The sequence below is a fragment of the Salvelinus fontinalis genome, chromosome 19, assembly GCF_029448725.1.
Source record: "Salvelinus fontinalis isolate EN_2023a chromosome 19, ASM2944872v1, whole genome shotgun sequence".
In the NCBI taxonomy this organism is placed as follows: Eukaryota; Metazoa; Chordata; class Actinopteri; order Salmoniformes; family Salmonidae; genus Salvelinus; species Salvelinus fontinalis.
The window spans coordinates 32,050,182-32,060,313 of NC_074683.1; the positions used below are offsets into that span (position 1 = coordinate 32,050,182).

The following is a 10,132-nucleotide window of genomic DNA, read 5'->3' on the forward strand; positions in this document are numbered from 1 at the left end:
AGGAGGTGATTTGTGCAGCATGATATGGCCTGTATTTTAATGGTTGCTTGGTTTATTTACTAAATATAAATATTTATGTAGGCTATAGATGCAGCACACTGGGCACAGACGTCAGTTCAACGTCTATTTTTGATTTAGACTCAATTTGGGTGAGTTGTCAACTAACATAAATTCACTATGACATGGGATTTAGGTTAACAGTTGGTTGAGAACAAGACGAAACACCTTTACTTTGATGACTTTCTGCAAATCAACATCATCACATTTAATTTTGGGGTTGAAAAGGACGTGGAAACAACGTTGATTCAACCAGTTTTTTCCCAGTGAAGCCTAGTGATGTTAGGCTCTGTAATCTGTATAGAAAAACCTTTGCAGGTTCTCAATGAAGTTGTTTTATGTAATGAGGCAATACTCATATACATTTACAACGCCAGTAGATACTTTTGAGTGCATTGCTATGATTCAAAGCCACAGGAGATCACTAAAGTTCAAAGAAAGTGAATGAAACTTGTGACCAAGGCATGACTTCACCTGCTCAAAGATTTATACACCAAATCCTTTATTTCACCTGGCCAGTCATTTTCATTATGACACTGTTGGACCGTGATCAACTATACAGATGGACCATGATCAACTATACAGATGGACCGTGATCAACTATACAGATGGACCATAATCAACTATACAGTTGGACCGTGATCAACTATACAGTTGGACCATGATCAACTATACAGATGGACCATGATCAACTATACAGATGTACCATGATCAACTATACAGATGGACCGTGATCAACTATACAGATGGACCATGATCAACTATACAGATGGACCATGAGCTTCCTAGTTCAAGGAAGATCATGGTCCATCTGTATAGTTGACAGTCAGTCTATCGATCCAGCTTTTCACTACTTGTCAACAATGAATTGGAGGACCATTATGACTCCAATGAAAAGCTCTGAGCGAGAGGTTATCGAGAGTGGTGGGCGTTTTACCAATGGAAAATGATTTCCCTTAGATGAATAAATTCTATTACGTAATATCCCTATCACTAGACATGGGAACTAGTCACAATCAGTAATATGCATTTGAACCAAATTGACTCAAATGAAGTCTGTGTGTTTGTGTGGGTGGGTGTGTCTCTCTCTCTATTTCTCTCTCACACACACACAGACTGTGTGTGTTTGGTGGTGAGACAAGCAGTCAACACACGTCTGATTGTTGAATGGTAACTGGGATCATTGAAGCAGCTGAGAGCGAACCACTATAACAGCTGTAGATCCTTATGAGGTAAGGCACCAGCACCAGGTTTATTTAACCAGGTAAACTAGTTGAGAACAAGTTCTCATTTACAACTGCGACCTGGCCAAGATAAAGCAAAGCAGTTCGACACATACAACAACACAGAGTTACACATTGAATAAACATACAATCAATAATACAGTAGAAAAATCTATATACAGCATGTGCAAATGAGGTACGATAAGAGAGGTAAGGCCATGGTGGCAAAGCAATTACAATATAGCAATTAAACACTGGAATGGTAGGATGTGAAGAACATGAATGTGCAAGTTGACATACTGGGGTGCAAAGGAGCAAGATAAATAAATACAGTATGGGAATGAGGTAGATGGATGGGCTATTTACAGATGAGCTATGTACAGGTGCAGTGATCTGTCAGCTGCTCTGACAGCTGGTGCTTAAAGCTAGTGAGGGAGGTAAGAGTCTCCAGCTTCAGAGATTTTTGCAGTTCGTTCCAGTCATTGGCAGCAGAGAACTGGAAGGAGAGGCGGCCAAAGGAAGAATTGGCTTTGGGGGTGACCAGTGAGATATACCTGCTGGAGCGCATGCTACGGGTGGGTGTTGCTATGGTGACCAGTGAGCTGAGATAAGGTGGGGCTTTACCTAGCAGAGACTTGTAGATAACCTGGAGCCAGTGGGTTTGGCGACGAGTATGAAGCGAGGGCCAGCCAACGAGATCATACAGGTCGCAGTGGTGGGTATTATATGGGGCTTTGGTGACAAAACGGATGGCACTGTGATAGACTGCATCCAATTTGTTGAGTAGAGGGTTGGAGGCTATTTTGTAAATGACATCGCCGAAGTCGAGGATCGGTAGGATGGTCAGTTTTACGAGGGTATGTTTGGCAGCATGAGTGAAGGATGCTTTGTTGCAAAATAGGAAGCCGATTCTAGATTTAATTTTGGATTGGAGATGTTTAATGTGAGTCCGGAAGGAGAGTTTACAGTCTAACCAGACACCTAGGTATTTGTACTTGTCCACATATTCTAAGTCAGAACCGTCCAGAGTAGTGATGCTGGACGGGCGGGCAGGTGCGGGCAGCGATCGGTTGAAGAGCATGCATTTAGTTTTACTTGCATTTAAGAGCAGTTGGAGGCCTAGGAAGGAGAGTTGTATGGCATTGAAGCTCATCTGGAGGTTAGTTAACACAGTGTCCAACGAAGGGCCAGAGGTATACAGAATGGTGTCATCTGCGTAGAGGTGGATTAAAGAATCACCAGCAGCGAGAGCGACATTATTGATGTATACAGAGAAGAGAGTCGGCCTGAGAATTGAACCCTGTGGCACCCCCCCATAGGCCTGCCAGAGGTCCGTACAACAGGCCCTCCGATTTGCTAGCAGGGGCTAACAAGCTAGCATAAGGGCCTTAGAGGGACGTCGCGATGGGGGAAAAGTCTGTTTTTTCCTCCTCGTGCGGTGACGTCGATAGACCAGTCGTGGAATTAGTAGGGTTACAAGTAGCAGAGTGGTCCAAGTCCAGTTGGCAAAATGGGTATTTTGGTCCAAGAAACTGGCCGGTGGATCAGCTAACAGTCCAATATGCTCTAGATAGCTAGCAGGCCGCGGTTAGCAGAATGGGCCTTCAGGGGACGTCGCACCTGAGGGGCCTGTTGGGATCCTCGGGCAGATTATGTCGGTATTCCAGTCGTGAAGGATCGGCGGGGTTCCGTGCCCCATACCGGCAGTAGAAGGGTTCCGGATATTGTAGCCGAGGAGTGGGGTTCAGGAGTAGCCCAGGAGCCCTAGCCGGGAGACCCAGGCTAGTTGGTGCTTGCTCCGGGACAAGAACGTTAGCCAGGAGTGGTCAACCCGGGTTGCGGTTAGCAAGCTGCCATGATGACCCTGTCCGGGGGTATCATCGGATGGGGCCACAGTGTCTCCTGATCCCTCTTGTCTCAGCCTCCAGTATTATGCTGCAGTAGTTTATGTCGGGGGGCTAGGGTCAGTCTGTTATATCTGGAGTACTTCTCCTGTCTTATCCGGTGTCCTGTGTGAATTTAAGTATGCTCTCTCTAATTCTCTCTTTCTCTCTTTCTTTCTCTCTCTCGGAGGACCTGAGCCCTAGGACGATGCCTCAGGACTACCTGGCATGAGGACTCCTTGCTGTCCCCAGTCCACCTGGCCGTGCTGCTGCTCCAGTTTCAACTGTTCTGCCTGCGGCTATGGAACCCTGACCTGTTCACCGGACGTGCTACCTGTCCCAGACCTGCTGTTTTCAACTTTCTAGAGACAGCAGGAGCGGTAGAGATACTCTTAATGATCGGCTAGGAAAAGCCAACTGATATTTACTACTGAGGTGCTGACTTGTTGCACCCTCGACAACTACTGTGAGTATTATTATTTGACCATGCTGGTCATTTATGAACATTTGAACATCTTGGCCATGTTCTGTTATAATCTCCACCCGGCACAGTCAGAAGAGGACTGGCCACCCCTCATAGCCTGGTTCCTCTCTAGGTTTCTTCCTAGATTTTGGCCTTTCTAGGGAGTTTTTCCAAACCACCGTGCTTCTACACCTGCATTGCTTGCTGTTGGGGTTTTAGGCTGGGTTTCTGTACAGCACTTTGAGATATCAGCTGATGTAAGAAGGGCTATATAAATACATTTGATTTGATGATCCAGATGAAAGGGTTCAGAGTTTGCGGTAGGAATCCAGGGAAATGGAGAGAAAAATCGGTCCGGTATGCTCTGGTTTGAAACACGTTGTACGAACTGGCGAGCGCTTTCCGAGCTAAAGGTTAGCCGACTGATAGCTGATAGCTGGTAGCTAGTTAGCTAGCTTCAGTTGAGGTAATCCAGTTCGGAGGTAAATAGAAATACTTTAGAGAAAAAAAAACAGACATGACAAAGACAAAGATGTCTGACTGCTAAGCCATCTTGGACGTGATGTTGACTGGTTCACACTGATCATACTCTGATCCAAATCAATGCACTCCTGATTACAACATCTGCCTCGTTAGAAGGAGCCTCCAGGAAAGTAATGACTTTTGTCCTGTAATATCTTAACATAGACCTGGTGAATCTGTATGTCTTCTGATTTCATTGGAGTCATAGGCACAAAAAATGGAAACATTGATTATGAAGGTGCATACGGTTATTGTTTTGTAGTATATTGGGAGCTCTTGGTAAGACTTTGCTTTCACTTGACTTTCAACAATGAAAACATGAAAGTGTTACGCACGCCTCTGAGAAGAGGGAACGCAACTCCCTGCTACAACTCAACTCTCTGAAGTGCAAGAGGTATGGACTGTAGGTGCGAGTAAGGATGACACAAAAGCAGAATTTACCATTTACTCAAATTTATTTTCTTACACGGTAATATGGGGAAAAGGGGCTGGACGGAACCAAAGCAAAGAAAGTAAATATCAAAGTTCCCCCTCTCCTATCTAACCTGCCTACCCACTTAACTTACCTAACTTAACACCGCCTGGTGCCCTACCCAAAATACAGGGGGTGGTCCGCCCAGGTCTTACCTAGTGTGCCTAGACAGTAAATATACTACGGGTATATGTATGCCCTCGGGCCTCTTGCCTAAACACTCCCAAAGTGCCTTCTCCTTCCCCCCTGGGAACAAACGAAACAGAGTAATTATTAATGATTTCACAAACACTCACAAACACAGGACATAGCAAAACTGCTACCAACAACAACAGTACATACCACACTTTCTGATACACAACCCACACTATATCACAATCTAATTTTTCTCTCAATCTCCAAATCTCTACTCCTTATCTCATCTCCTCTCCTCTCTCCTCTCTCAATCTTCCTTCTCTCTCCTCTCTCAATCTTCCTTCTCTCTCCTCTCTCCTCTCTCCTCTCTCCTCTCTCCTCTCTCCTCTCTCCTCTCTCCTCTCTCCTCTCTCCTCTCTCCTCTCTCCTCTCTCCTCTCTCCTCTCTCCTCTCTCCTCTCTCAATCTTCCTTCTCTCTCCTCTCTCCTCTCTCCATCTTCACTCTCTTGGGCAGAACACTGGCTTTTATCTTCAGGTGGCAATGGTGATTAGAGTCAGCTGCTTCTTGACGAGGGGGCGGGGTCAGCTCCAATCACCAATTAGCCTGGGGTTGACCAATCAGCTGGTTGGGGAGTACTTCAGGAAGCCATCTCCTGAAACACACCCTCAAATACAAAACAGAACACAGAAACTGGGGAACGTAACAAAAGCATGTCACAGAGACCTTCTTGATGGAGCGGAAGGTTCTTATCCTTCTACAAGCACTTTGTCAGAATTAACAGATGGAACGAAAGAAAGAAAGGATGTTGCCAAACGGAGGTAACAAGAGGAGGAAAGGTAAGAAAAACAACAAAAATTCTTGAACAGAAAATGTATATCCCTTTGTCTGGAAACTGTCGGAAAGATGTCTAACCAGACACTGAGCAAGACCGACCAAAACAACAGGAAACTGTCAGAAAGACGGCTAACCAGACACTGAGCATGACCGACCAGAACGACAGGAAACTGTCAGAAAGATGTCTAACCAGATACTGAGCAAGACCGACCAGAATCGACAGGAAACTGTCAGAAAGATGTCTAACCAGACACTGAGCTGGACCGACCAGAACAACCGGGAACTGTGAGAAAGATGGCTAACCAGACACTGAGCTGGACTGACCAGAACAACAGGAGACTGTCAGAAAGATGGCTAACCAGACACTGAGCTGGACCGACCAGAACAACCGGGAACTGTGAGAAAGATGGCTAACCAGACACTGAGCTGGACCGACCAGAACAACCGGGAACTGTGAGAAAGATGGCTAACCAGACACTGAGCTGGACCGACCAGAACAACCGGGAACTGTGAGAAAGATGGCTAACCAGACACTGAGCTGGACTGACCAGAACAACAGGAGACTGTCAGAAAGACGGTTAACCAGACACTGAGCTGGACTGACCAGAACAACGAAGAAGAAGAAGAAGACGAGCCAGCAAACTGGCTGCTAATCTACACAGTATCCAATAGTCTCTACTATACTGTTACAACAGAGTTAAAACAGTCATGGACAGAACTATATACAGTACAGTTGGAAATTGTAGCTCTTATGTACTTACTGTATTCAATCAAGGCTATCACAGGAGACAATACTGTATTTGTCCAGAGAACAGTAGCCATTGATTCCCTAACCGGGGTGCCAGTCTGGTTTTGTAACAGCCAGAGAACAGTAGCCATTGATTCCCTAATCGGGGTGCCAGTCTGGTTTTGTAACAGCCAGATGACAACACCAATACTTGGAAAGAAACAGACCGTCACCCCGGCTAGCCAGTAGTCATTTTCATTTATGTCTCAGTCAAATGATTTGAACACCACATGCTACATGTCTTTGTGGTCTGGAGGAATGTTAAAAAAAGAACCTCAGCGGAGAACGGCTGAAGACTGGAAGTGCATCCCAAATAGCATCCATGTCACGTTCTGACCATAGTGCTTATGTGTTTTGCTTGTTTTAGTGTTGGTCAGGACGTGACCTGGGTGGGAATTCTATGTTGTGTGTCTAGTTTGTCTGTTTCTGTGTTCAGCCTAATATGGTTCTCAATCAGAGGCAGCTGTCAATCGTTGTCCCTGATTGAGAATCATATATAGGTGGCTTGTTTTGTGTTGGGATTTTGTGGGTGGTTGTTTTCTGTGTCAGTGTTTGTGCCACACGGGACTGTGACGGTTAGTTTGTTTTGTTATTTTGTAATTGTATATTGTTTTCATGTTATTAAATCATGGAAACTTACCACGCTGTACATTGGTCCTCCGATCCTTCTCGCCTCTCCTCGTCCGATGAGGAGGACGAAATAGACTGCCGTTACAGAACCACCCACCTAACTCGGACCAAGCAGCGTGGCAACGGGCAGCAGCGACAGCAGCAGCGGTACCAGGAGGAATGGACATGGGAGGAAATTCTAGACGGTAAAGGGCCCTGGGCAGAGCCAGAGGAGTGTCGCCGCCCCAAAGCGGAGCTGGAGGCAGCAAAAGCGGAGAGGCGGCATTATGAGACGCTAGCAAGGCAGAGCGGCTGGAAGCCCGAGAGGCTCACCCAAAAATGTCTCGGGGGGGGGTGGTGGCTAAAGGGGAGTGTTGCGAAGTCAGGTAGGAGACCTGCGCCAACTTCCCGTGCTTACCGTGGAGTGAGAGGGCGTCGTACTGGTCAGACACCGTGTTATGCAGTGGTGCGCACGGTGTCCCCAGTACGCGTGCTTAGCCCAGTGCTGGCTATTCCGCCTCGCCGTACTGGTAGGGCTAGGTTGGGCATCGAGCCGGGTGTCATGAAGTCGGCCCAACGCATCTGGTCTCCAGTGCGTCTCCTCGGGCCGGCGTACATGGCACTAGCCTTACAAATGGTGTCCCCGGTTCGTCAGCATAGCCCAGTGCGGGCTATTCCACCTCGGCGCACTGGCAGGGCTACGGGGACCATTCAACCAGGTAAGGTTGGGCAGGCTCGGTGCTCACGAGCTCGTGTACTCCTTCACGGTCCGGTATATCCGGCGCCACCTTCCCGCCCCAGCCCAGTACCACCAGTGCCTACACCACGCACTAGGCTTCCTGTGCGTCTCCAGAACTCTGTTCCTCCTCCACGCACTCTCCCTATGGTGCGTGTCTCCAGCCTAGTACCTCCAGTTCCGGCACCACGCACTAAGCCTCCTGTACATCTCCAAAGCCCTGTACGCACTGTTCCTGCTCCCCGCACTAGCCTTGAGGTGCGTGTCTCCAGTCCGGTACCACCAGTTCTGGCACCACGCACCAGGCCTACTGTGCGCCTCAGCAGGTCAGAGTCGGTTGTCTGCCCAGCGCCGTCTGAGCTGCCTGCCTGCCCAGCGCCGTCTGAGCTGCCTGCCTGCCCAGCGCCATCTGAGCCATCCGTCTGCCCAGCGCCGTCTGAGCCATCCGTCTGCCCAGCGCCATCTGAGCCATCCGTCTGCCCAGCGCCAACTGAGCCGCCCGTCTGTCCCGAGCCATTAGAGCCGTCCGTCAGTCAGGAGCCGCTAGAGCCGTCCGTCAGTCGGGAGCCGCTAGAGCCGTCAGTCAGTCAGGAGCCGCCAGAGCCGCCAGCCAGTCAGGCGCCGCCAGAGCCGCCAGCCAGTCAGGAGCCGCCAGAGCCACCAGCCAGTCAGGAGCCGCCAGAGCCGCCAGCCAGTCAGGAGCTGCCAGAGCCGCCAGCCAGTCAGGAGCTGCCAGAGCCGCCAGCCAGTCAGGAGCCGCCAGAGCCGCCAGCCAGTCAGGAGCTGCCAGAGCCGCCAGCCAGTCAGGAGCTGCCAGAGCCGCCAACCAGTCAGGAGCTGCCAGAGCCGCCAGCCAGTCATGAGCTGCCCTCCAGTCATGAGCTGTCTTCCAGTCATGAGCTGCCCTCCAGTCATGAGCTGCCCTCCAGTCATGAGCTGCCCTCCAGTCATGAGCTGCCTTCCAGTCATGAGCTGCCTTCCAGTCATGAGCTGCCTTCCAGTCATGAGCTGCCCCTCAGTCCGGAGCTGCCCCTCAGTCCGGAGCTGCCCCTCAGTCCGGAGCTGCCATTAGTCCAGAGCTGCCCTTCAGTCCAGAGCTGCCCTTCAGTCCAGAGCTGCCCTTCAGTCCGGAGTTGCCCTTCAGTCCGGAGTTGCCCCTCTGTCCTGAGATACCTCTCTGTCCTGAGCTACCTCTCTGTCCTGAGCTGTCTCCTAAATCTAGGGGGGACCTTTGTGAAGGTTCCTAGACCAGGGTCGGGGGCGAGGGTCGCCACTCAAAGGACGCTAAGGAGGGGAACAAAGACAATGGTGGAGTGGTGTCCTCGTCGGAGCCGCCACCGCGGACAGATGCCCACCCAGACCCTCCCCTTGAGTTTTAGGGGTGCGTTCGGAGTCCGCACCTCAGGAGGGGGGTACTGTCACGTCCTGACCATAGTGCTTATGTGTTTTGCTTGTTTTAGTGTTGGTCAGGACGTGAGCTGGGTGGGCATTCTATGTTGTGTGTCTAGTTTGTCTGTTTCTGTGTTCAGCCTAATATGGTTCTCAATCAGAGGAAGCTGTAAATCGTTGTCCCTGATTGAGAATCATATATAGGTGGCTTGTTTTGTGTTGGGATTTTGTGGGTGGTTGTTTTCTGTGTCAGTGTTTGTGCCACACGGGACTGTGACGGTTAGTTTGTTTTGTTATTTTGTAATTGTATATTGTTTTCATGTTATTAAATCATGGAAACTTACCACGCTGTACATTGGTCCTCCGATCCTTCTCGCCTCTCCTCGTCCGATGAGGAGGACGAAATAGACTGCCGTTACAATCCTACTCCCTATGTAGTGCATTACTTTTGACCAGAGCCTTTATGGGCCCTTTGTCAAAGTTGTGCACTACAATAGGGAATAGGGTGTCATTTGGGAATCAGACTGGGACTTTCAGACAGGAAACCACTGTGATTCTAGAGTCACACAGGCCAGGCCAGAGACGAGGACAGTAAGAAGGAAGCCAGGGCCTTCTTTAAACACTGCATACATCAGTACATTAAACACCCAGGACCTAAACAATACGTTCCTCTCTTCCCCTGCCAGGCTGAAGTGCTGGTCGCTGGCATACATCATATGCACATAGCTGAGTGAAAATAAACTCCTCTGCTCCAAATGTGTGTTCTCTTTCACACACACCATACCGTATGACCTAATCAGAGTTGTCCCTGACCATATGACCTAAAACTCAAAGAAAACTATGGGCCCTAGTTATAGGCTCCATAGGTTTTGTGGTCAGGGACAACTCTGGGCCCGTAACATACTGAATGCACCAAGTCTAGAACCAACAGGACCCTAAACAGCTTCCACCACCAAGCCATAAGACTGCTAAACAAGACTGCTAAATAGCTAATCAAACGGCTACCCAGACTACCTGCATT

General features: G+C 49.0%; 1 long non-coding RNA gene across 1 annotated transcript; it reads right to left on the reverse strand.

The window, feature by feature from the left end:
- Window positions 1-4,584: 4,584 nt before the first annotated feature.
- On the reverse strand, window positions 4,585-5,440 carry LOC129817025 (uncharacterized). Its single transcript, XR_008753649.1, has 2 exons — window positions 5,258-5,440; window positions 4,585-5,052 (listed from the first exon to the last, which is right to left on the reverse strand). It is a non-coding gene; the product is annotated as an uncharacterized LOC129817025 (long non-coding RNA).
- Window positions 5,441-10,132: the final 4,692 nt, after the last annotated feature.